General features: G+C 44.8%; 1 long non-coding RNA gene across 1 annotated transcript in view; it reads left to right on the top strand.

Annotated features, from left to right (window-relative positions):
- The window catches only part of LOC309631463, a 75,887-nt gene that overhangs the window by 10,258 nt on the left and 38,137 nt on the right, over positions 1–27,492 (top strand). The window contains exon 3 of the long non-coding RNA XR_014246267.1: positions 6,825–6,969. This is a non-coding gene — a long non-coding RNA (uncharacterized lncRNA). The remainder of the gene's footprint in view (positions 1–6,824; positions 6,970–27,492) is intronic.

The following is a 27,492-nucleotide window of genomic DNA, read 5'->3' on the forward strand; positions in this document are numbered from 1 at the left end:
AAAGGCCTCATATATTATAAAACTGGTGTTGGGGAGGAAGGCATTACCTTCTAAATTTCCCACATGAGAATCTAAACGGATATAGAATTTATCACCATAAACACATAGGGAAATCTTGCCCCATAAGGTATATATTCCTTGATTTACACACACACACACACACACACACACACACACACACTCACAAAGCATGAATAGTCATTTGCCTGCACATGAGGTATGTGCTTAAAATTTGCACCTACATTGAATTTTTGCAAGCTAAATAATATTTAAGCATTTCAGAGGTGCTTTTTCTTCACTATGCAGTTGTATTCTACTTAATGAGCATGTACTATAGTCACATATTGTGTCAGTTACTCTTTTATAAGAATTTCATTCATGCCCCAACCAAGGCAAAACGCTGCACATATATTATTTCATTGGCTCTTCACAAGAGGATATTCTTACCCTCATTTTTCTGATGAGGAAACTGGTGCTTCAATAGGTAGGCAACGTACTGACATTTCCTCAGTTAGCGAATGAAGAGTAGGATTATAAACCCAAAGCAGTCTGTTGGACTCTAAAATCAAAGAACTTAAGCACTACCCTAACCTGGCTCCACAAAAAAGACAACTATGGTACTTACAAACTTTCAGTACCTTGACTATAGTAGATTCAGATGGATGGATGCATGAATGGATGGATGGATGGATGGATGGATGAAAGAACAGATGGATGGACGGACAGATGATGAATGAATGAACAATGGTTGGATGGAGACAAAGGAGATTCACATCTCAATGAACGATGACTCAACAAACAGTGGTTTTTTTCCTCCATGATAAGGGATGTATATAAATAACCATCCTTCTAGACACACAGATCCTTTATTATTATTCATAACAGATAGAGAGATAAAATGTAAATCCAACCCTTTATCTGTTTATGAATTTCATTTTCCCTTCTGAATTTCTTTTGACCTTTGTATCTGAATCCACAGAACAGGAAAAAATACTTGGAAATGGGGATTTCCTGAGTTGTGCCCTTATACCTCAAACTCAGTTGCTGAACACATGAAAACAGCAAGGCCAAGGCTCCATCCCTACATAGGTCTGCTGGTTTTACCAGTTCCTGTCACATAGAACCTTTCAGCACAGCCAGCCGCCTCCCTTGGACAGGAGGGGTCTGATCACAGCGATCTCCAGGAAAGAACTAGGGGATGGACCCACACACCCACCTCTGTTGTCTACCAACCCACGTTTCCCCAGTGGATTCACAAAATCCTCTTCATATAGGGAGGCCAGCATTTTCTCAGCATTGCCAAACCTTGAATATGAAACTGGGAAACTCAAATAAGGAAAAACAAACCTGTGAATGAGCTACATGAAGCAGAAATGCCAGTTCTATGCCAGGAGTGACATCTAAGCTGGCACAACACAAGAACCATGAGTCACAGGCCCCATGCAAGTCAGGCACTCCCATGTAAACTCTAGTGGCAAGCTCCAGGTAGGAACTCTACACCTCATTTAATGAATCTTCACCTGCTGGAGTTTCTATTAAATGGATCCCATTTTGCAGGTGAAGAAAGTAAGGTTCTGAGAGGTCAAGTCACTTACAGGACAGAGCCAAGGTTCAAGCCCTCGTCTGTCCACTTTCCAAGCTGGTGCTCTTTCAGACACACTGAACCCCTCATGGTCTCTTTCTGTTGCTGGTCATCCATCTGTCACCCAGCTGCACAGTACAGCTCTCCTGGTGCATGGTAATGTGACACTTAATTAAATAACAGTGGTAAAGACCCACATAAAATGTTTATGGCTGTATGAAGTTTTCCTCAGTGCCAAGTGCCCAGGTGCTGCCTGCATCTGATGACCATTTGGCTTCGGGGTTTAACCAAGACTGCTCACAGTGCAGACGCGGCGGTCCGCAGGAGAGCGGAGACTGTGTCAGAGGCAAGGAAATGACCTGTGTCCTGCATTTTGTGTTCAAGACATGATAACCCTAGACACTTCAGTCCAGGGGGCCTCCCCAAGATGGAAATAAATCTGTCATGCAAAGCGCTGATGAACATTCCTGGGAACCCATCCAGAGCTTTCACCCATTTTCCAAAGGGGGCCTGTGACCATCCCCCAAGGTGGGAGAGCACTGCCTAAGCTGCCTATTTTAATGCCAGTTCCTTTGGGTGTTGTCCCAGGGCAGCTGTGGGGAAGCCTTGGAGCCGGCACCTGTTTGTCATTCAAGTCTCAACCCAGGCTGTTTTCTAAGGCTTCCGTGCTTAGCCTTCCAGGAAATGCAGATTAACATCCTAAACAGGCCCCTCTCCAAGTTCTCACCTGCATCCCTGTCCAACAAGTCCAAATGTTCACCACAAGCCACAGCAGTTGCAAAGCTGGGTTTCTGGGCTCTGTTCCTTATTCCTTAGAAGGAGCACACCTCACAGCTGATTTCAAATTTCCACAGACCGGACTGTGAAGGCAGGCAACCAACGGGCCCTTAACTGTTACGCAAAGAGCACAGATTCTCAAGAAAGAGAAACTGGGGAGGAAGCCACAGCCAAGACTGCCATTTGGAATCTCAGCTTTGACAGTGCTGAGACAGTCCGAAGGCCTCCAGCCCTGTGTTCTGGCAGGTCCCGTTTTGCCAGAAAAGAAGGGGTGGGCCCTGTTAGGTCAAGCCAACGTTTTCAGGGTTCCCAGACACATGCTGTGTGTCAAAACAGACTTCGAAGGTATGGGCATCAGGCAGAACTGATGGGAGGCCAAGAGAAGCCCACAGGTGATAATAACCCTCACTGAAGCCTGGAAACCAAGAATAAGCAAACACCCAGTGTCCTTGGGATGTCACATCACAGGACTCCTGCCAGGGCGTGCTGAGGGGTGCAGAGTCTGCCCCTCCCCTGCTATCTTTCTGAACTGCCCCCAGGCCTGAATTCTAGGCAAAGACCATGCTCCCTGACAGCTAAACTGAAAGGGAAAGAAACTTCTTTAAACTACAGTGGGGAGAATGTTCATTGCAGCACTATTTATAATAGCCAGGACATGGAAGCAACCTAAGTGTCCATTGACAGATGAATGGATAAAGGAGATGTGGCACATATATACAATGGAATATTACTCAGCCATAAAAAGGAATGAAATTGAGTTATTTGTAGTGAGGTGGATGGACCTAGAGTCTGTCATACAGAGTGAAGAAAGTCAGAAAGAGAAAAACAAATACCGTATGCTAACATATATATATAGAATCTAAAAGAGGGGAAAAAAAGGTTCTGAAGAACCTAGGGGCAGGACAGGAAAAAAGACGCAGACGTAGGGAATGGACTTGAGGACGGACACCGGGAGGGGGCAGGGTAAGCTGGGACGAAGTGAGAGAGTGGCATGGACATATACACACTACCAAATGTAAAACAGCCAGCTAGTGGGAAGCAGCCACATAGCACAGGGAGATCAGCTCGGTGCTTTGTGACCACCTAGAGGGGTGGGATAGGGAGGGTGGGAGGGAGATGCAAGAGGGAGGGGATATGGGGATATATGTATGCATATAGCTGATTCACTTTGTGATACAGCAGAAACTAACACACCATCGTAAAGCGATTATACTCCAATAAGGATGTTAAAAAATAAAATAAAATAAAATAAATTACAGTGGGGAAAGTTGAGATTTCAAGAACAAGTTTGACAGCAGGGAGATTGACAGAAAGCAGATAAAAGGCAGAAAGGCTTTCCCAGCAAACATCAGTCAGGGCAACAGTCTCACCTGTAAACCTAATGGGAAATTCAAGGAGCAGAAGGCATGCCTCCAAGCTGAACATTTTAATAAGAAACCCCCCATTGTATGAACCAAAGCCAATAAATTAATTAGGAATAGCATCACACTGATATATGGCATTATCCACTTGTCAATTTAATTTCTTTCTCTTTTTAATGAAAAATAAAAATAGAAGAGGCCGTCTTGCAAGTTGGCCAATGACTCTCCCCAGAGCAAGTTCTGGGTACGTTTGCTGAAGAAGTGAATTCTCATTGGGTTTCACACTTGCAATGATGCACAGTGATAACTTGTGCAGGAGGGCGAGATGATCAAGTACAGAAAATGGAAAATGCCAGTGGGATCCTTATTGATCCAGGGAGGGCTGTTTTCAACTGCAAGAAACCTGGAATCTCTTCTTCTGAATATTTACTGAACCATCAGAAGGCACCGAATCCCAGCACAGTTTAAAAGTAGATCCAACAGGCAAAGATCTTTCTGGGCAGCTCTCCTATGGCCATCTGTTCAGGGATTCACTAATCATAAGCTCATACTTATTGAGCACTCACTGTATATCAGCCCCTGTGCTAAGTGCTTCAGGTATCCTCACTCATTTAATCCCTATCTCAGTGCTCTGAAGAGAATATTTTCACTACCTCCATTTTACAAAAGTAGAAAGCTGGACTCAGAGGTCAAGGCACTTCCCAGAGGTGCCATGCTGTGAAGTGGCACAGTGAGGTCTGCCGCAGGCCTTCTGACTCCCACACTGAATTGCCACCAATTCCTCTTGCTTCCTGACCTGGAAGGGTTTAGCGGTAGATAATTTTAAACCAATCTGGGGATTCACATTATTGCTGTTGTAGGCAGCCTTGCTATTTAACACTTACCCTACCTCCCAACTAGTTCGCTTTGGAATTTTCAAATACAAATCCTGCGTCTCAAACTACCAATACTACTACTAACAGCAGTAGTGGTAACAATACTTGGCATCTGTGTGAGCATCATACATTTACACATCACTTCATTTCCATGCTAAGTCGTGCTCTCACCAGATCCCCAAAAGATCCCGATGAGTGGCAGGTAGCCTGGGTGTCAGAGAGATTGATCAGGGGTAGGAGGAGGGAAAGCTGGTATTTCACTCTATTTTCTTCTATCATGTATTACTTCTTATCGCAAGCACATATTCCTTTCCCATTTCTTTAGAAGAGTCAATAGAAATATTTTAAAAACTCTATGAGGTAGATATCATATTATTGCCCCATGTTCTATGGCTTACCCAAGGCCACATGGCCAATTAGTTCAGAACCAGAACCCAGGCCTTCTAACTCTTACCTATTTGTACAGTTCACCCCACCAGGGATATCTATAATAGCTTCCTGAATTTCAACCTTTTATAGAATCTTCTAGAACAGTAAAGGTGATTTTATAGGCCCAGGGCAATAGGGGCATTCCCCTCAGATGTCAGCCATGGTGGGTGGAAGAGCCAGGGCCAGCACCCTGTTCAGTCTATGCCTCATATACACTCTGCAAACACTACCTTGTGTTTAGTCTCCTAGGCCCAGGCAACTCCCCTAGGTCTTGGGAACACACAGGCATTGAGAAATGGTCCCTGGTCTCCTACGTTCTCACAGAGCAGCAGAAGCAGAGAAGTAAAGAGATTCAACAGTACTGCGAGAGAGTATTGGATGGCAGTGGGTATGGGATGCAACGGCAGCATTTAACCAATGTTTATTGGGCTCCACATTAGGCCAGGCCCTGGGGATTCAGAGGGAGTAGGGAGGGGTCCTTATCTTGGAGGAGCTCAGTAGCCAGGGAAGCAGATGAAAGCACAATGTGATCCGTAGATAAGGGCTTTAGTGGACAGTGGACATTTGAATAGAGCTCAGAGGATCTCGTGTGTGTGTGTGTGTGTGTGTGTGTGTGTGTGTGTGTGTGTGTGTGTGTGTGTGTGTGGGGCGAGGGCTCCGAGTTGCGGGACAACTGGCATTCACTGGGTAATTCCGAACAAAGGCCCACAGTCAGCCAAGCCCAAATGTGCTAACGTCTCCTCTGCTGTGTGCCTTGAGGGAAGCTGTCTTTCCCCCATAACCCGAAGAGTTCGTGCTCCTCCATCTTCTCCCTCTAGTTGGGGTAGAATCACTACTAAAGTTCAGGGGTTCATGTCACTTCAAAGCACTCTTCCTCATTGTTGTTGTGTTGTCCTTGTCAAGTCATCCTTCAGCTCTGTTTGTCTCCTTCACATTGTTTTCTCTGCCAGGCCTAGGAGAGCCTTCAGAGGGGAATTCATTCAGGAATAGCCCTCCTCCCAGAGAAGTCCATCAAAGGGAGCTCCTCTGGGTAAAAGGCTCCACGAGCCGAGGGCAGCTGTAGGAACCACACCAGCTGCTCTCCTGGGTCAATAGGTCAAGCCCAGCAAAGAGCCGAGCTCATATTTCTGACCCTGGGTGGTTCAATAAACCTTAGAGACCATTTTGGGTATTGAGGTAACACTAGCAAAAAAAAAAACAAAACTAGAAATTAGAAATGTGATATTCCTACCATGGTATGATAGCGAAGTACAATTCAAAGTGGCTGACTAACTTGTCTTTGAGGCAAGCAAGTGAACTGAAAAACATGCTGGGAAAAGGAAAATGCTCCTGAGATGCAGAGTTAGAGGTGTAGGCTCTAAAGAGATCCACCAGCACAAAGAGGTAGTTCAAGTTTAGAGGTTATACGTAAATCAGAGGGGCTCTTGGGCCCTCCAGCATCTGGAAGATGGGTAGGAAGAAAGAAGCAAGGGAACATTTGTAGAACACTCCAAGAGCCCTTCGCACAGCATAAAAAACTAATAGCGAATATTTTCGACAGCTTGTTTCCTTAAAATAAACACAGAGCCTTGTGGTAGATCCTAGTAAGCACTGCTTGAGTGACAATTTTAGTATGATGATTTTCACTAGAAATAAGCTTTCATTACAAATGTGGGTGGGTCCATTGATGCGTCCTACAAGTCTTCATGTTATTTTTATAAAGATAAACAAGAGTAGGAACAGTGAACTCAGGGGACGTCCCCAAGTGTCTCTGAGGAAGGCCCCCAACGAATGACTCTTCTTTCTTTATTTCTTTTTCAGCTACAGGAAATCCGAAATCACTGAGACTGTGTCAAAGGCAGCCAGTCAATAGCTCAGGAAGGAAAGTGCCCATCTGGGCAACCTTATACAACAGACCCAGCAGAAGGGACGCAACAAAAGTTTACTTCACGCCTCATCTCTACTGGTAAAAAAATACTCATTTCTGGGAATCAACATGAGCAAAGTAACCTGGGAGATCAGTATGGCAGAATTAAAATGAGGGCCAGTGGAGGGAAGAGTCTGATGGAACTCAAGTACCTTTGATTAATCATCTCCTACAAGGACAATTCGAGAAAGAACATGGTGATGTCATCATCCATCAATCACGATATAATTCATCTCTCCCTCTCACACACACCCCCTGCTTCTGCACCCCCCCCACTCCATATATCACAGCTGACTTTTTTAATTCCCTCAGCAAATTCTCCCAGCATCAGCCACACCTTCTTTCTTTATGTTTCCAGAGATGTAGCCCAAGCTAAGGACTAGGTTCGGTTGTGTGGAGAGCAGGCAATCAATAGGTGCTTCCTAGATAATGGAGCCTGGAGATAGGATCATCCTGCCTTCCCCAGCAGCTGTCAGAGCTCACTACAAAAGTGCTGACCTGAAGACAGCCCCAGAGAGCACAAAGAGTGATTTGGGCCATGGGGTGACAACTGCTCTCAGAAAGAGGACAAAGCTGGGAACAGTGGGGCACATTAGGAATACTTATAAACCAGGACAGTTAATCCCTTTTTCTGGGAAGTGTGGTGAAAGACAGGAAGTATGTAACCAGGTCCTCTGATTTAGGGAGGAAAGTTGTCTGTATGTGGGCATGTGCATTTTCTAGAGGGAGTGCATAACCGTCATCAGAATTTCAAAAGGGTCCCAGAACCTTCCATTTCCCCTTTATCTGTGTCCCCCCCCCAAAAAATGTAAGAGCCATTAGGAGGCTGCCCAGGAAACCAGGTCAAATGTGAAAAAATACACAAGGAAAGAACTCCAATGGTGACCAACCAGGAGGTCCATCCCCTGCGTGGAGATTCTTGGCTCTGTTGCTTCATTTGTCTCCTTCAATGGTCCCCATTCCAGTGTTTCATAGGCAGGAATTCTTTCCTGGTAAGTCCTTTGTAAGCACAGTTTGAAAAGGGCATCCAGATTTTCAGACCCCAACCAAGGCGTCCTTCACCTAAAACCATCTCTTCCCGCCCTAACATAGAGACCTCAAGGCCCTGAAGAGGGAGACCTGAGAATCTCCAAGTCTGAAGTTGATTATCTCTATAATAGACAACTCATAGAAAACTAAATAGGTTTAAACGTTTAAACTTTGAATAATTTGGGTTGTGGTCATTCAAACAATGGAATGTTAAACTTCTTGCTCACCATTTAGTCACTTTTTCGTCCAGCAAGCATTTATTGACCTGAGCCTTAGGGATGCTCCATGTGGGACATCATCCCTTCCCTCAGGAAGCTCATCATTCAGGACACAGTCTGCCTTCCCTAACCCACAGCAGCCATGTTTAAGCTTGTCACAGGGTCTGAACTAAGACTCCACCAGACGACCGTATAAGGCAGTTGTCCTATTTTTGAAACCCACTTTGAATCTTACTAGCCCACTGTATCACAAGGATTCCAACAAGGACCATCAGCAGTTGTTGGAAGGATCAAGAAGATGTAGGTGCAAGGGCTTTGTAAACTGTAAAACATTTTAGATATAACATATTACAACGATGGCCATCTTCTCTCTTACTCTCATCACTTATGGTTTTCTTTCTTCCTTTTTTTTTTTTTTTTTGGTGGCATGAAAAGAAAAGATACTGTCAGTAAGGCTGTGTAGATAGACTTTAAAATTTAGAAAGCACTGAAAAGCCTGGAAAATCCACTCCTTTTTTTTGTCTCCACCACCAAGAGAGGAAAATGGTTTTAGAGAAGGAGAGGGATGAAGAATAAGAGGGCAATTTGAAGCAAGTAGCCCGGAAGAATCGATATGGGTAGCCGAAACATAGTGATGGGCAAAGGTGCTCGAAGCCTAGAAGGTAGTCAAATACTGCTCTGAATTTAAAAAAAGGAGGAGGAGACGGAGGAAGAGGAGGAGAAGGAGGTGAAGAAGGCAGAAGGGGGAGGAGAAGAAAAAAAGGTACTGTAAACAGATCTCAAACCCAAACATTAATTTTGGGCGAGAATTGAGAAGTGATTATAATAACAATTGCTTTTATAACATAAATATAAGTGATTATAATAACAATTGCTATTATAAGTGATTATAATAACAATAACATATATGAATGCCATGCTAAGTATTTTTCATGTACTAATTCACTTATACCTTGAGAGAACTCAATGATAAGAATTTAAATGAGTTAATAAGGGTATAGTTCTTAGAACAGCACCTGGCACATAATAAGTACTCAAAACACTCTCATTATTATTATTAGCTCCGTTTTATAGGTGTGAAAACTGAGGAAAGAGAGGTGAATTGATTTGCCTAAATTTACACAGTGAATTTAAGTGGTAGAGCTGAGCTGCCTGATCTCAAAGCCCAGAAGAAAAACACCTCTAAGAACCCTTCTATATTTATATTTTTACCATTCTTTGAATAACTAATTCAATTCAACAAACATCTGTAGTCCCTGCTTTGAGAAAAAGGCTCCAAGTTCCAGGAGAAAGGGGATCTGGGTTAAATAACTGCTATTTCGGTATTATACTGACTGTTCTAGGCATTTGAAAGGATAAGAATTAAGACACAGTAGTGCAGATGCTCACAAGCCAGTGGGAAAGATACCTGCTTAAATAACCTAATACCTGCCTGGTTGAGATGTGGAGCATGATAGAAGAATATGCTGGGAGGAGTGGGGAGATGAGAAACTACGGATCAGGGAGAATTGATTTGAACTAGCTGTCTGTCTCAGTGAGTCAATGTTAGAGAGCATTGAGGCATAACCCAGGGTTATTATGAGGGTTATTAGGCCACTAGAATTAGGGTTAAAGTTTTGTTGATAGGAAGAATATGAATTTCTCCTGTTGACCAGATGGGGGCCTTTGGGAAGAATTAGTCCCAGGGGTTGTGAACTGTATTTGAGTTCTTATACTTCGGGAGAAAGCCAACCCAGTCTGGAGTTAAAGCCCCACCATATTCCCACCTGCCAAAATCCTCCAGACCAGATCTCACCCTTGTACGGTACCAGGGAGTGAAATGCCTAGAGCAAGGACACAATGCCCTACTCCTCTGCCACCACCACCTCCATCCCTGCCCCCAACTTGACCCAGAGAGCTCTGGAAAAATCACATTAAAGCCCTTCAAAAAGAACTCCTGAAACCCTCAATTAATTTCCCAGGGGAGTGACTTGCTAGAGTTGATTGTGTTGTTGGCAGCAACATACCAATTTTTCAGAAAAACTACATTTTTTTCAAAGTTTCTGTTAACTGCAGTGGCCACATGAAAGTTCTAAACTTCGAAATATATGTGGAAGTTTTTAGGTAGGGCTTCAAAGAAAGTTCCTAAAAGGGGGGGAAAGGGCATTGTCAGCTGGCATGTACCCTTTTGCCCTTCAGTCTTCCTCATCCTCCTTCCTGAAATGCAGACATGGTGGCAGGAGATGTGGCAGCTCTTTTGCAACCATTAGGGAAATGCCAAGAGATTCATAGCACTCTCAGCTTAAAATTTCTGAGCCCAAATGAACATCATCCATTCAATATCTAAGGATTTCTCCTTACACAAGAGAAAAGAATTCCTATGATGTTTGAGCCATTGTTATTTGGGTTTTCAGTTATCTGCAGCTGAACTCAAAACTCAAGGCAGTCACAGACTACTAGAGAGGTACTAGAGAGGCAGTATGGTACAAAGGTATAGGGGTATAGTACAAAGAGCTTGGGGATCAGGGTCAGACTGAAGCCCCACCTCTGTAGTAATTGTGTGTGACCTGCATCAGTGAGGGTCATCTGTAAAGGACAGTGTCTTCCGTGGGTGCTCCCAAGTTAGAGCAAGAACTTGGGTGCAGAACAGTTGGTTTATTTGGAAGGTGACCCTAGGGAGCCAGAGACAGGTGGTGAGACAAGGAAGGAGGGAAGACCAATAAGAGCATGCTACTGAGCTGGGTCTTGCTGTGGGCAATTCTAGTTTTAACCCCTTAGGGACTTTCAAAGGAAACCCTGTAGAGACTTCCCCCTGTAATTGTGGTCCACGGCCGGCAGCATCAGCATCACCTCGGAGCAGGTGAGAAAAGCAGAATCTTGTCCTAACCCAGACCGCCTGAACCAGAATTTGCATTTTAATTAGATCACTGGGTGGTTCAAAACTGACAGGTCCTAGTGTAGAAAGCACCTCAGTGCTAAGCCTCAGAAAGGCAGGAGGCGCTTGTCCTTCATCGGTCAAGGAAGCATGTACTACTCTCCTGCATTTCCTGGCTTAACAGACCTCCGTGGTTTAGGAGAAAACCCTAAAGAAGAAAAGCTGGGAGACTCAGCAAGCACTTGATGTGGGAAGCCCTCATGAGAGAGATGGATGGCCCAGGCTGAGGGACGAGGAGAGGGCCCCCGACAGCACCCCTGCAGGGAGTGGTTATAATACCTCGGTCATATGGACATCAGAGGCGTTAAGTGAGCTACTGTGTAAAATAGGATAGTTGCCCAATTGTTGAGGTTGAACACAGCTACAACAACCAAAACCATCTGAAAAGACATATTACAACTCATATGATAATAGCCAACCCGGTTTCCATCTAACTTTTTAAGATAAAGAGAGCATAGCCCCTGACCTCAAGGGACTAACAACCTTGATAGAGAGATAAATCTTGGGTACATGAGGCAAAGCAGGACCAGTGCCCCACATTAGGTAACAACAAGCTTACATAAGCATTAGCAAGTGTCCCCATGTGCTTAATATGTACTAGGCACCATCATAAGGACTATAAAGTATGTGTGTATGTGTGTGTGTGTGTGTGTGTGTGTGTGTATGTGTGTGTGTGTGTGTGTGTGTGTTTGAAAGCCCAATAAGGTAGATACAGTACTGTTATTAACACCAATTTACAGATAAGGAAACTGAGGCACAAAGAGGTTAAATGACCTGCCCAGAGGCCACATGCTTAACCCCCATGCTGCTACTAACACTGATGGGCTTCCACGTTATTTGTCACCTTTCCTTCAGTGAGCCCAAGACTGATTTTAGGCATGTTCTCTTTTTCCATGCTTGACTCTCCTTTAAGGTGAGCTAGTTGCCTGATGCTGTCCTCCTTATGTAGATGGCGGGGCAACTCGAGCTTGGCAGGATTATGTTTCAGAGCAGAACAGTGGCAAGGGCTCCATTCTAGACTCAGAAAAAGCCAGCTGAGCTCCTGTCCGCCAGAAGGTCCAGGAGGTGGGGTGGACAGACCCCAGACCTAGAGGCAGAAACCCTGAGTCCTGAGCCTCATCTGGCCAGTACTGAAGCACGTGAACAAGCCATTCAGCCATTTAGGTCTCACGGTTCTCATCTGGAAACCAAAGCAGGTGGGAGCAGCTCCTGCAATAGTGCTCCCTTAAGCTCTAAATTCCTACAGCAGGAAGACCTGCCCAAGCCCTCTTGTCAACTCCCAACCCTCCTGGGAAAACAGCTCTAATGAAAAATCTGGAAGTAAAGAGTGTTTTCCTACTCTGATTTGCCATAATGCTCTTCCATCAAAGATTTAAATATTGATCGTTGATTAAGCTGCAGGAAAACTCAAAGTCCACATAATGATATCTATAAATATTCTATAGATGTCACCGCCCATCTAATTTTAAGGTATACAAACTTCTAAAACTATTTCCTCATTTTACAAAGCATTTGCACTTGGGCTAACCTGGTTTTCCATTTTATACTCTGTAAGTCTAATTGACTCGCTCTCTGTGACTGATGTGCCCTTGGCAGCCCCCTGCTCCTTCTACAATGGTCAGTGGTACCACATGGCTTCATCATGAATGCCGTGATGCAGAATCGCCCTCCACACTTCTCATCACGAGTGCCAGGTTACTCTGTTGCTTCAGTGATGCAATCTTTCTACCAGTGTGTAATTTTTTAAATGGATCAAAGATAAGAGCCTATTTCCTGAAAAGTCACCCTCGGGTCTCCAATTTTCCAGAAATCCCTCCTTTGGAAATACCCGTTGGACAACTTCAGTGCAAACAGAAAAAATGCCATTCTGCAGGCTCCAGGGAAAATATTTATGAAGGTGCCCCATCCAGTCAATCCTCTCTTTGTCCCCACACAATCCTCCTCCACCCTCAAGGGAGGATCGTGTGAATTGAAAGGAGGCTCAGGCCTAAGAAAAGACTGGGAGGGAGGGATGTGAATGGCACATTGTGATGTTCTGCCAATTGTGCAGACTCAAGCACCGCAGCTCAACTTCGTGATCTTCGCCTTCCACGCCCCTTTTCCATTTTGTCTTTAAAGCAGACAAGCCATTAGCAGGACTCTCGAAGCATTTTAACAGTCATCTTTTACGCCTCTAACACTCTGAAGGACACCACGTCCGCCATATGCAAAATCACCATAGAGACACAAAGAGCACAAACCCAGTTCCTGTCTCTCTAACCCCTGAGAAAAAGAAAGTACAGTCCCTGACCTCAAGGGCCTTACAACCAACCTTGATAGGGAGATAAGGCTTGGGTACATGAAGCAACAGAGGACCAGTGCCCCACATTAGGTAACAGTATGCTTACATAAGTATTAGCAAGTGTCCACAGGCAGAATTTCCCCTGTTCTCTTCCACCCTTCAGTACCTTCAATGTCTTCTCTTGAACCAAAGGTATCTGTGCCCAGTTGAAAAAACTGCTCTCTCCTATAACCCGGCAGCAAAGACAAGGACCCTGGCTTCTCCGAGCAGCTTGAAAAGCAACAGTGGGCAGTTGGTACAGCTAGGCTTGAGTACTCGTCAGAGGTGTAACAAGATATTAGTCAGAGTCACAGACTTTGACATCCTGCATCTGTGGCAGACATCACTAATCAATGATGGCACTCTCTCCCCTGCCGAGTATTGTGGCCTCAATACAGTTCTCAGCACAGCACTCCAGGCAGCCACTCCTAGTTGACCTGAGTTGCCATACAGATGAACCCTCCTTCTATCCCAGTTAGTTAAAGGAAGTGAGGACAGCTGGTACCACTCTCTGGGTTCCCTCACCTTCCCACAAACGCAACATGCTCACTTGCACCTCCGATTCATCACATGTCAGGACTTTGTGCTCAAATGTTCTGCCTTCTGTTTTGTCAAAGCAGAGTCATCCTTTGAGGCCTGGCTTACCTTCTATCTCCTCCCAAGAAGCCTTTCAGATGTCCCAAGCCCTGCCCCCACAATCGCCCAGCCCTCACATTTCCCACAGCTGGCTTCTGATACCATTCAATGGACCCCCATCCTAAGGCCTCCAATTCCGTTTCGAATTACTCTTCCCTCCTCTACTACAGTTTAAGCCTCTAATGCTTTTCAAACTTTTAAAAAACTTTACTGAAAAGAAGCCTAACATAGAAAGATAGTTGCTATGTAGTAGAGTAGGTGAAGAGAGATTTTGGATTTATTTTTTTACTTCAGTGAGGGAATTGTAATTTGGAAGGAGGCCTGTAGTTTTGATTTCTAGATGCAGAGGTTGTCATTTCCTTTAGAGCCCACTCCCTTTATTTGGGGAAGTTCCTGGGCCTTTCAATTCTATCAATGAAAGGGACTAGTCCCCACCCATCATCCTAGGAGGAAACTGTGAGGGCTTCTCACACTTGCATGTATGTGCTACAGAAAGAAATGTAAAATGATCTCCCAAGCTGCACTGTGCACCTGAAAGCAGAAGAAAAATGGCCTTTCCTAGAGAGAAATTCATGCTGGACCATCAGCTGCCCCCCCCCAGTCCCTAGCCCCAGCGGGGTGATTTAAGAGTAAATGCCTGAGACACGGACAATGGGCTGTGAATCACTAGTCTGGGTCATGGAGGGCGCCCCCAGCTGGACTTCAGGAGCGGAGGGAGGGGCCTGTGTCTGGGCTTGGAGCAGATCTAGAGGGGCTGGTTCTTCCTTGAGGTCTGGGGCCAGGGTAGTAGGAGTGGCAATGAGCCTGCGGCTGAGCAGGACGGCCTGAGCTCAGCAGTGGCATCGTGACAACCCTGATGGCAGTGGATGGTGGGGCCTTGGGCAGACTGACCTGACTGTGGTAACCAGGCTGACGTCCTGGGACAGGGTGGCAGCCCTGGAGGTCCCTGAGGACATCTTGGGAGAAGAACCACAGGAAAATGGACTTCCCCAAATCCATTCAATGAGGAAAGGGGAAAACAATAGACATGTTCATTGATTGTTAGTAGAGGGATGACTACATGTCACACCGGGCCGCTGCTGGCAATCTGCTCCAAGCAGGCAACACAGCTCTGGTCCTACCTGTTTGGACCCTCTCTCTTTCCTAAAGAGCACAAATTGAAAACCATAAATTCTAATCCAAACCCCTTATTTTACACCTAAAGGAACCAGGGCCCAGAGAAGTAGAGAAAATTGCTCAAGTGCCTAGGCCAAGTCCAAGGCAACACGAGGAGCAGCACCCAGTCTCCTGGCTTCCGATCCAGTGCTCCCTCCAGGTCAGCACAAGGCCTTTCAAGTCAAGTAAGCAGCAAAGCTTCGCTGATGCCAAGCACTCAGCTCATGTGGAATGGAACCCTCAGATGTGACCAATAAGCATCGTCCCCTCAGAAGTTTACCGTCAGCTTGGGGACCCTGACTTCATCCTCATGCAATGGGTGGCACTGGAATTAATCTTCTTACTTTAGATTTGTAGCACCTACACTCATGAAAGAGTAATGTAATGAGTTGTTATTACCATTGGTCTAGCTCTAGAGACGTCTAGCAACCCTCCTGCCCCCAAGTGGGGTTGCCAGATAAAATACGTACATTATTACATGGGGCACACTTACACAAAAAATTATGTTTCATTATCCAAAATGCAAATGTAACCAGACATCCTGTCTGTTTTCCTAAATCTGGCAACTCTACTCCCAAGCTCAGATATTGGGGGAGCTTCTACTACCATTGGCCTTTTCTTGAGTCCAGTAGTGTCCCAGGGGGGAGGCTGCAGAGAAGAGCTACACAGGGTGACCAGTGGGGCTGAGCAAATCTTGGAGCCTGGACAACGTCACTCCAGACAGGGAGGGACAGGTCAAGGTCCCGAATGTTGATGAAGGCAAGGCCTCGTCAGGTGCCTACAGAGAGGTCTGCTGACACCTTGAGGTACCTGGGCTCATGGCAAATGCCGTGACTCAGTTTCCACACAGGGCTTGAACAATAGTCATCTTGCTAGCCTTTTGCCAGCTCTGTGCTCATATCTCCACCCACACAGCAGACCCTCTCCTACTTTAGTAACTTCTGGGCTCAGTCCCAGCTCCTGGGGTCACCCTGAGTTTCCCTCCTTTTCCTCCTCTGCCCCCGATATCCTTTTCAGCATTAATGAAATCCTTCTTTCCACGAAGGCACTTCCTTCCCTCTAACTCCTCCTCAAACACTCTTTTCTTGTTCCTTCACAGTAAACATGATGCCCAACAAACCAAAACTTGAGGAAAACCAGTCCCCCTTTCCTGAGGGGCAAGAAGGGCAGGACTCTTACATCCTCCCAGGAGGTTGGGGGAAACATCTGTATACCACCAAGGAAAAGGAAGAATTGCAAAGCATTTAACTTCTTTATTAGTTTAGATATAGGATAAGCTGCTACAGTGAGACCAATATTATAGAGGTTAAAACAAGACATCAATTTCTTTCTCTCTTATCAGGAGGTAGATGGGCAGCCCAGAGCAGGTAGGCAACTCCATTCTACAAAGCCAAGCCAGGACTTGAGTCCCTTCTCTTCCGTTATCCCACAGGTATGTGCTGGTCTATATTCCAACCAGCTAAAAAGGAAGAGGGGAGAAAAGGGAAGGCAAGCAATTTCCTTGTAAGGAACAATTATGAACTTCCATTCACATTCCATCATCAGCCACACCTAGCTGCAAGGGAGGCTGAGAAATATAGACTCTAGCCAGGTAGCCATTACTTTCTACCAGAGGGTGGGACTGTCTTCTTAAAAGCAAGGAAGCCATAAGTATCATTCTCTGCCATAAGTCCCCATATTAGAACAGTCTGAAAAATTCAAATCCCACTACAGTGCACTTGCTATACCAAACCATACATGATGCAATACAAAGATGAGTAATGCAAATGAATAAGGACTCCAGGGAAGGAAGATATATTGTAAAGTTTATGGCAGGGGTGGGGGCGATGAAACTTCACCTCGGCCCTGGAAAGCCAGCAAATGGCTGGACTGAGTAGATGGAAAGAAACTGTATTTTCATTTCATGGGCAGGTGACTTTTAACCAGTCACCAGTAGCACTGGGGACATCCACTTATTACAATCATTGGCTAGAAACGAAACTCTAGTTCTTGATAAAGCTGAAGCACACACTCAAGACATTCGTATCTCAAGTTACTTTGCAAACAACACATTAAACCTCAAGCCTCTTTGTCTTCTGGTTTTACAGGTGTGTACTGAGAAGTTAAGCAACTAAAACATCATAAGGAGATAAGAATTAAGTTCAATTTCCTCTTGTAACACTCCTCCTGAACAAAGTCATTTCCTGACATATCGCAAGACACCGTTAATCATCCCCACCCCATTAAATCTATTCGCTTTCATTATGTGTTCCTCATCCAGTTGGGCATGGACAAAACATTGGGTATGCTTCCCACGAATTTCACTTTTTATTTGAATACTTACTTCCTTCACTTATTTTCCCTGGCTTACCTTTCATCCTCTCCTCCCTAATCCTTCAGCTTCCCTGTCACCTGGGATACAGTGGGCTCAAAGAAGCTGTGACAATGCCCCCTCTTCACATCGGCCCACACCCACCTCCACCCCCAGCTCAATCCTGTGCTCCACTAGTTGCCAGCAGTAGTCTGATCTCAGGGTTAAGAGCATAAGAACTACAGGAAGATATTTTGCAGGCAGAGGCCCTGGGCGATGGCAGGCTCTCTCATCCCCTCCTTCAGTGCCCTCTGAAACAACATTTTTTCAACTTTTATGGCTTTTTTTTTATTGACGTATAGTTGATTTATAATGTCGTGTTAGTTTCTGGTGTATAGCGAGGTGTTTCAGTTATACATATATATACATATTATTTTTCATATTCTTTTCCATTATGGTTTATTATAGAATATTGAATATAGTTCCCTGTGGTATACAGTAGGACCTTGTTGTTTATCTATTTTATATATAATAGTTTGTATCTGTTAATCCCAATCTCCTAATTTATCCCTCCCCCACCCACCTTTCCCTTTGGTAACCATAAGTTTGTGTTCTATGTCTGTGAAACTGTCTCTGTTTCGTAAATAAGTTCATTTGTGTCATATTTTAGATTCCACATATAAGTGATATCATATGGTATTTGTCTTTCTCTGTCCAACTTACTTCACTTAGTCTGATCCCCTCTAGGTCCATCCATGTTGTTGCAGATGGCATTATGAAACAACATTTTGAAGCAGGTGTAAAAAGTCACACCAAGCCCATCTTTTCGGCTGCACAAGGTCAAAAGAATAAGAATCAAGGGCCGGTGCAATCCCAGTCATTCTCCTTGTTCGTACTGCCAGGCCGTGAGAGTCCAGGGAGAAATCAGCTTCAGAATTACAGTCTGAGCCCCTTGGCCTCCTCTAAAATGAATGTTCACAGTGCCCCATAGGCAGATCATTAAAACCTCCTTAGGCATTGTTACAGGAAGGCTTCTGAGGGCCACAAATCTTGCCACAGAGCTCCAGCATTTAGCCAGTCAGCATTTCCACAGCGCGCGGATGGCTGGTGAAGGATTTAGCAAGGTGGTCCTTCCAGCCTCCCCACTTTGCAAAGCACCTGTTGGAGGTGGGCTGACCTTGAGCAGGGCATGTCTCTTCTCTGAACCTCAGTTTCCTCATCTGTAAGTAAGAAGGGATTAGACCAAAGCCTGCCAGGCTGAGTTGTAAGGAGATGGCTTCAAGGGCACTGCTCTCCTTCACTATTCCAAAGAGCCTGGATTCCATGCACCCAAGGGCCTGGTTTCATACCGGGTGGTCTGGCTTTGAGAAAACTGGCTAACAGTCCCCAAACTCAAATAGAATAACTGGTGACAGATAAGCCATTTAACCTGAATATTAGGCAATGGGAGTAGACATCTCTCAGGTGTCTGTCTGCTCAGCTTACCAGAAACCCCCTTTTCTCTTGAAAACGTTCTCCCGAGCAATTCACGTGGGTGGGCTTCCAGCGGCAGTGCTGGTGACCCCACCCCTTCTGATGACCGGCCAGCAATAGACACTTGATCCACGGAGAGCCAATCAGATCCTCTCTTCCAGGAATTCAGAGTTGGGATTGTGAGACTGCAAGTCAGTTTCCACCTAAGACTGGAATTGTAACCTGTTTGTGGGCTGCCCAGGTCAAGATAGAAAATGCATGCTCATCCTCTATCCTTCTTTCTAGCCTTTAAACTTTAAAATCCGAAGTGCTCACTCTTACAGAGCTCCAATTGCCTAGGTGTGTCTGCCCAACAAAACGTTTACCATTTCTCCTGGGATGTGCTACACAAAGTGCGGATAGGGTGAAAAAAATCAGAATTGTGTAACCACCATTTGGTGCCAGAATAGCCTCTCCACTGGTTTGCTTGGCTTGGAGGGATGGTGTGGTGGCTTAAGTGTATAGACCAACTTGACAGGTGAGCTTAAAGACGGCATTGCAGGTAACTTCCTGAATCAGTGGTTCAGAGCTGGGAAGCCCATACCATCTTTTTTGTTCCCCTTGCACTGGCCTCTGTGGCATTTGAATAACATGATCCTGGCACTTACTGCAAATTAGAAGGTTAATGAGACTCCCCTCTAGAGCCTTTACATGGACTTTAGAGGCCAGGGCAGGGCAGGGCTATGCAGTGAGGGGCAGTGGGAGTGGTCAGAGGTCTGTGTAACACGGCTCCTGGGCTGAAGGGCAGTCATGGTCGGCCAGGTGGACCAAATAAGAGAATGTTATTCTGCTGGTGGAGAAAGGATGCTCAGGGTTCTCTTTTTATTAACTGCAGTTGCTTTCTATTACTGGCAACCTGAGGGCCCTAACTTACCCAGCAAACCTAACGGTCAAGGTCAAAACTGAAGGCTCCTTGAGAGTCTATGAGAACAGAGTGTCTCAGAGAGAGGGTGACAAGTCTTGTGGGCTGCCAGCCGCTCTGTCACCGAGACAGTGACAGACATTTGCACCACAACCTGGCCTCAGCTTCCCTTTTCTGTGCTGCCAACAACCCTTTCAGTTCTTCGCACTGTACCAAGTTTGCTATCACTAGTCTCCCAAAGTGGCTTCGGGGAAGAATCGTTGGTAGGTGTTAGGCTCCGTTATGACCTGGGGCTCAAAGCAGTGAGCTGAAAGAGACAGCATGATGGGTGGAATGACTAACAGGAAACCAGGACTCAGAATCAGCAGGCCCAGCCCACTGGTGAGCTGTGTGCCCATGGGCAAGTCCCTTACCCTCTCTGGCTTTCACTTAACTCCTCTGTAAAAAGAAGAGGGAGGGGCAGGTGATCACCAAGCTCCTCTGAGCAGAGGGTGTGGCTTCCCTCACCTCCTCTGGCAACACCTCCTGTCTCCCAGCCAATTCCAAGGAGAGTTACTCCCCGGAAAGGTGTCCAAGCCTTTCCCAGATGCTTTCTGCCTAAAGGGAGTGAGCTCTGATTGCGATTCACCCCACACTTCTTTCCTCCATCACCAGAACTGCTCACCTGAACTGATGAGTCGAGGACTGCCAGTCCGGGCGGCTCTGGCAATAGACGGTTGAGTTTATTGAACCGAACAGCAGCCTTTCAGTTCACGTCAATCCGGTCCTCGGATTTGCATGATTGCACATTCAGAGACAGGCCCCTGCACTCGGAGCATCCTCGCTTGGCTGCCAGCACGCTCTGCTGAGCCAGCCCCAGCTGTTATGAGCCACCGGTTTAAACAAGGCCTGCCGGGAGCTGGGCCTGGCGGCTGAGGCGAAACTGTATGTTAGCGGTTGAGGTCGCTTGCACAGGAGAGGCCCCACTGCTGGCTGGGCCTGTCGAAGCTGCTCTCGGGGATAGCTGTACAGGGTGTTTGGCCCCCAGGAGCCTCCTCCCTCGTGGGTTGAGACATTTGCTAAGCCTGTTTGTCGTTCTTTCTCAACGTCAGAGCTGGGTCCTGGGATAGTCAGCTTCCCCATTACAAAGACTCCCTGGGCCCCTGGCTTCCCTCGAGTGATGGATCCATGAATGGAAGGCTCTCCATGAAGATTTCGTCATAGCATACGATCCACAGTTAATTTCAGGGTTTAAGTCCCAACATTACATTTACTAGCTGTGTAACCCTAGGCCTATCTGAGCCTCTGTTTCCTCAACTGTAAACGGAAATAACAATACAGCCCACCTCAATGGGTTGATGTAAGAAATAAATAAATACAGGTTAAGTCTTAGAACAATTGCCTGGCACATGGTAAATGCTCAACAAATCTTAGCCATTATGATTGTCATTAATTTGATCAAGGGAGGTCAGATGTGGAAGGCAGCTGGAAGAAGACAATTTCATTTCATCACTGAAAAGCACTACTTCTATTTAAGTATCAAAATGTTCCTTGTATTCAGATGGAATTATTTAACCTGACCCTGGGTACTATAAAATGAAAGGTAATCTCTCACAAGATTTTACAGTTTTAAGATAAGATGCATTATTTAGAATGCAGGCTGAGGGGAGGGTGGAAGAAGAGGAGGGTCTGGTAGACCTTTCACCAGACCTGGTAGAACACCCCTCAGGCTTGTGGCCTCCCTCCCCATGGGGTGACATGCCCTCAGCTCTGAACAAGAAAATGTCAGAACAGAGAAGTTACATAATTTGTCCATGGTGTGTGATTCAAAACCAGATCTACCTGGTTGAAAAGGCTCTGCTGTTTCTACTCCTCCGTTGTGTCAAGCATAGTGCCAGGCAGGCACTCCGGAAGAGACACAGACATCGGACACAGCCCCAAATCCAAGATGCCATCACCCTGACAGGAACAGCTAGTGTTACACAGAAGGCCCGGAATATAATTGAGAAACAGCTCCCAGCAATCAAAACAAGAAAAGAAAACTTAGAGGATCAAAACAAGAGCTCTAATATCCAACAAATGAGAGTTCTAGGAAAAGGCAGAAAATGGAAGAGAGGAAATCGAAGAAATAGAAGAAAGTTTCCCAGATCTGAAAGGCATGAGCTTGCTGATTGAAAAGGATCTGCTAAGGATACAGACCAACTGGGGGTCCGGGATGCACCATCATGAAATTTCCTATCATCGGGGATAAAGAGAAAATTCTAGAGGCGTTCAAAGAAGAAAAATAAGATACATACAAAGGACTGGACCCAGGACAGCCCTGGAGTTCTCTCCAGCAACACTGGAAACAAACAACACCCCTCAGTTCTGAGTAAAAACCATTTCCTACCTAGATTTCAATCTTAAGACAATGTCAGTGAAGTGCTAGAGTAAAAGAGCCATTTTTTTAAAATGAAAGTTTTCGAAACCTTTACTTCCCACGTACCCTTTCTCAGGAAGCTATTAGAAGAGATGCCGCATCCGAATTAAAGTGGTGACCCAGTGGTGTGCTGTAGCTGGCTCGTACCGGCCCACACGAGCATTTCTTCCCAATCCTGAGCACAACAGTTAATTCTAGGTGTCACTGTGACTGGGCCAAGGGGTGCCCAGATTAGGCATTAGTACTGGGTGTGTCCAGATGAGATTAATATTTGACTTGCTGGACTCAGTAAAGTATCCTGTCCTCCCCAGTGTGGGTGGACATCACCCAATCCGTAGAGGGCCTGAGAGCAAAAAGGCAGAGGAAGGAGGAATTTGGCCCTTTTGCTTCCTGGCCACCGGCTGAGCTGGGGCGTTGGTCTTCTCCTGCCCTCAGACTAGGATGTATAGCACCAGCTCCCCTGGTTCTCAGGCCTTCAGACTGATAGTGGACTTATCCCAACAGCCTTCCCAGTCCTCCAGCTTGCAGGTAGCAGATCATGGGAATTCTCAGCACCTGTAACCGCGGGAGCCAATGCCTCATAATAAATCTCTTGCTTGACTGACTGATAGATCTCTTATTGTTTCTGTTACTCTGAAGAACCCTGACTAATATACCAAGTTTAGTGACATGATATTAGTCACTTAAAATCAGCCCTGGAGGGAATACTGATACCACAGAAATCAGTAACACTACAAACGAGCGCTTCCTCTCCTCCTCAACCTTCCTCCAGCCCCAGGTGGTCAGAAACATTTACCGGCACGTCACTGCAATAAACCAGGAAAGAGAAAGAAAGACAAGGGAGCCTGGAAATAGAATCCCACTTAGAAGAAAAGCTAAGTAAATTCCAAAGATAATGATGACGAGAAATCCCAGAACAGCTGAGGAGAAAGTAAATAGAGGGTTCTAAGAAAAACGTCTCCCCCAAAAAGGGCTAGGAAGGCTGATAAATTATCTGACAGTTTTGACCACCTTGAGAGGTATTTTTCAAATCTGGCAAAGACTTTAGGGATATATTAGTAACAGGTGCAAACGAAAACACAAAAGCAAAAAGTCAAATATTAACTACAGAAAAAATAAAATGGTTCACAGAAGAGGAATTATAACTCTAGGACACTATTTGGCTCGGCTGTGAACAATGTCTATATAGTCATAGTGATGTAAATACCAATATTGATCTAATTAAAACTGTCGTATAACATCAATAGAACATAAGGAGGGGAACTGGAGACGCTAAGATATTGGAATACTGTCTAAATCTATAGTAGGAAAACAATAGAGAAAACATAATATGGAAAAAAATTGCTATGTTATGTAAAAATAAGGAGATAAACATCTGAAGAAGTGGAAAAGTGTAACTGGTTACCTCTGAGGAATGATAGGTAATTGGAGGGTGTCATAAGTCAGGCAGGTGACTGTCATTTCTTGCCTAGTCCTCACAGTACTATCTTCCTCTTTAACTGTGCCCCTAATTATTTTAGACAAACAAGGAGAGGAGGCAACATGGTATAGTCAGAATTATGTCAGCCTTAGGCCCTGTTGGCTCCCGAGATGGAGAGCAAGACAGAGTGAGCTGGGGGAGATGGAGAGCCCTGCGCTTCCCTCTGTTATATATCTGTGAAAGGAAGAGGGGGGAAAGTCAGAGGCGGAAGAAGTGAAAAGGGCAGGCACAAGAATCCATCTTGGAGTCAGTCAGCTGGGAACTTGTAAAATTCAGTCAGCTTCTCTCTGAACTGTTCCCAAAAAAGGCTGCTAGCTATAAAACCCAGAGTTCAGTGGATAAAAAGTATTATTGACAATAATGGAAAACACATGATGCAGAAGTGTCCAACCATAAGGGATGGCTTAAATAAATATAGTACATCCATATACAGAATACTGGGTAGACATTTTAAAAGATGCTTAGGAGGCTATTAAATGGCATGGAAAAGGCATTTACAGTCTATTCAATTTAAGGGGAGGAAAAGGGAGAAATAAGGAGGACATACTATAGCATGTATATCATGCCTTTTAAAAAAAAAACATTTCAAATTTGATCATCTCCTTCTAAGACTATCAGGCAACACAGACATCCAAATCCAACATGCCAAAATGCTGGTTTCTATGTTAAAACAGAGCTCTTAGTTTGGTTAACACAGCAATTAAAAGGAGTTACTCCAGGCTTCCCTGGTGACACAGTGGTTGAGAATCCGCCTGCCATTGCAGGGGACACGGTTTCGATCCCTGGTCCGGGAAGATCCACACGTGCCGCGGAGCAACTAAGCCCGTGTGCCACAACTACTGAGCCCAGGTGCCACAACTACTGAATCCCACGCGCCTCGAGCCCGTGCTTCTCAACGAGAAACCACTGCAGTGAGTAGCCCCCGCTCACTGCAACTAGGGAAAGCCCATGCACAGCAATGAAGACCCAAGGCTGCGAAAAATAAATACGTAAATAAACTTATTTATTTAAAAAAAAAAAAGGAGTTACTCCCTCTTCATTGGATGGAATATAAACTAGTACAAACATTCTGGAAAACAATTTAGAACCATGTACTTAAGCCTCGAAAACTGATCTAGTATTCCTCTTCTGGGAATATGATCTAAGAAAACAATGAAAATGCAGGAAAAAGGACCTTGCAACATTATTTATAAGGCAGATCAAGTAAAGTGTTTAATCCCAAGGGTGGTATGTTACACAGCCGTTAAAAAACATGGTTTCAATAATTTTAATAAAAACACAGGAAAATGCTTATGATATGATGGTCAAGAAAAAGGATGCCCAACTGAATAATCTCAAATATTTAAGCAAAATGCACAGCACGAAAGAAACGCGTCAAAACATTAATCATGGTTATGTTTAGTGGTAGAATTATGGATAATTTCCATTCTCTTTTATCTAGACCTATGTTTTCCTCAGTTTTGTACAATGATAGCGGAGAGGTTGAATGACATTCCTAAGTACGCACGAACTAGTTAAGTGCCAATGCTGTTTTAAATCAATGTTGTTTTAAATCATGCATTCAGAGGTGTGCTCATAAACCGAGTCTCTAGAAAACAAAGAAAAAAATACCTTGAACTATAGCATTTGCGGTTTCCATGGTGTAAATATTCCCACTGCGGTCAATTTCAAGCAGCAAACAGCCTGCCTCACACAGGTAGACTGGAGCAGGGAGGAGGAAGACGAACACCTAGGGCAAAGGTGAAACCAGGGTGAGCTGAGAATGAGTTAACCGCTCTAAGCACATTATCCAACCCACCTGCCCACACTCCTACCTTCCCGTCTTCCCCTTCCACTGTTGGAATCCAGCTAATGAGGGTCACTTTTACCTGTAGCCATGATAAAGAAAACCAGTCTAAGAGTAGGGTTTATTCAGTCCCGAGATAGATTTCAAAAAACCTGGAAGGTCCAAAAGCCAAGGCAAGCCCAGATGGGTCAAAAGCCGAGATCATCTCAGGTACAACCCAGAGCAAGTAGCAAGGAGTCAATCAAGCCATGGAGACCAGCTGCCTCCAATTAGATTCATTCCCAGAGTTCGCAGTGGGGTTAGGGATGGTTTAGGCACAGGATCCCACATTTTAAGGAGTATTAGAATCACCTGAGGGGTTTGGTAAACACAGATTGCAGGGTCCCACTGCCAAATTGTCTGATTCTCAGCAGGTCTGGGGTAGGGCCAGAGAATGTGTATTCGTCACGAGCTCTCAGGTGATGCCTGTGCTCCTAGCCCAGAAACCACGTTTGAGAACCACTGGCCTAGATGGTTGACGTTACCAGCAAAAAAAGAGAAGGCTTTCAGTAGATGAGTTGATGGATGGTGCCTACATGTAGATTAAAGGAAGGAAGACAGCTTCTGTGCCTTCTAAACACACAATTACAATAGCTTCCAGTTCATGTTTTAATAATTTACAGATCTCAAAGGTAATTTTATTTTTGATTGAACATACAGTGGGAGCTACTGCAAATTTCCACTACCCTCAGCCTAGCTTAGCAAGAAAGGAAAGTCAGAAGTCAGTGTGAGCACTTGACATGCTCAGATGCAGTTGGACCTCCTAAAAACAACGAGGGTTTTGCTATCGTCATCGCTATTTTTGAAACCGGAACACAGAGCCTCAGAGAGGGTCAGTTGCCCCAAACCACTTGACGTGAGCGGCAGTGTGTGCACCGAGGATGGAGGTGGGGAGGGGTGCTCCCGTGCTGCCCCCCACCGTGTGTGCCTTCACCCCCACTGTCCCTCCAGTCTCGCTGACGGCAGACAAGGGATGAAGCCCCAGGTTCTTCGCTTTCTTGGGCCGTGAACCCTGGGGCAGGCTGGAGGAGTCTCTGAACCTCTTCTTAGAATAATGTTTTTCAATGCTTGATGTAAAATACCCAGGATAAAAAGGAAATCGACTGCACTGAAATCTTGTTGTAAAAATATGGTTTTTGTACAGTAATAGGTAGTGATGACAAGACATTACTATATATTGAAGCACTTAAAATCTAGGGGCTGGCCTAGTAACTGCCATAATTTTGAAATAGTGAAGTAAATCATTTTTTGAGATATCTGAAGTAATGTCAATGTGCTATGAAAATGGCTGTGATTTCTACTGGTGACAGTCCTAGGTCTGCTAACGTTGCTGTGGTTTGTCACCTATATTCGTAATTAAAGGACACGGCAATTTTCAATTAGAATTCTAATTGAATTTGCTAATTCAATTCTAAACATGGACCCCAGTTTAAGTCAGGTTCAACAAGCCTAAATAAATCCTCATGCCACTCAAATTTACATTTTCATCTTATTTTTCATATTCCTTTTAAAAATAAGGCTGCATAATTCCTTGCCTCCTTTTTTCTTTTCTTTTCTTTTTTTTTTTAATTTTAAAACTTGGAATGAGTTATACTTATGGCTTGGTAATTACCCTAGAGTCTACTGTATGAAACACAAAACACTCACATTCTTGTCTCAACAGATCTCAGCAAACATCACAGATCCAACCTAATTTCCAAATATAAAACATCATTGGTTAAAAATAATTGTATTTTCAAAGTTTCAGTTTTGCAAAGTGGAAAGAGTTCTGGAAGTCAACGGTGCTGATGGTTGCACAACAGTATGAATGTACTCATGCCACTGAACTGGACACTGAAAATGATTAAGATGCTAAATTTGATGTTATCTATACTTCACCACAATTAAAAAAATACAAAATGCAAAATAATTCCTAGGTAAAAG

This window comes from Balaenoptera borealis, assembly GCF_965194805.1.
Source record: "Balaenoptera borealis genome assembly, chromosome: 6".
NCBI lineage: Eukaryota > Metazoa > Chordata > Mammalia > Artiodactyla > Balaenopteridae > Balaenoptera > Balaenoptera borealis.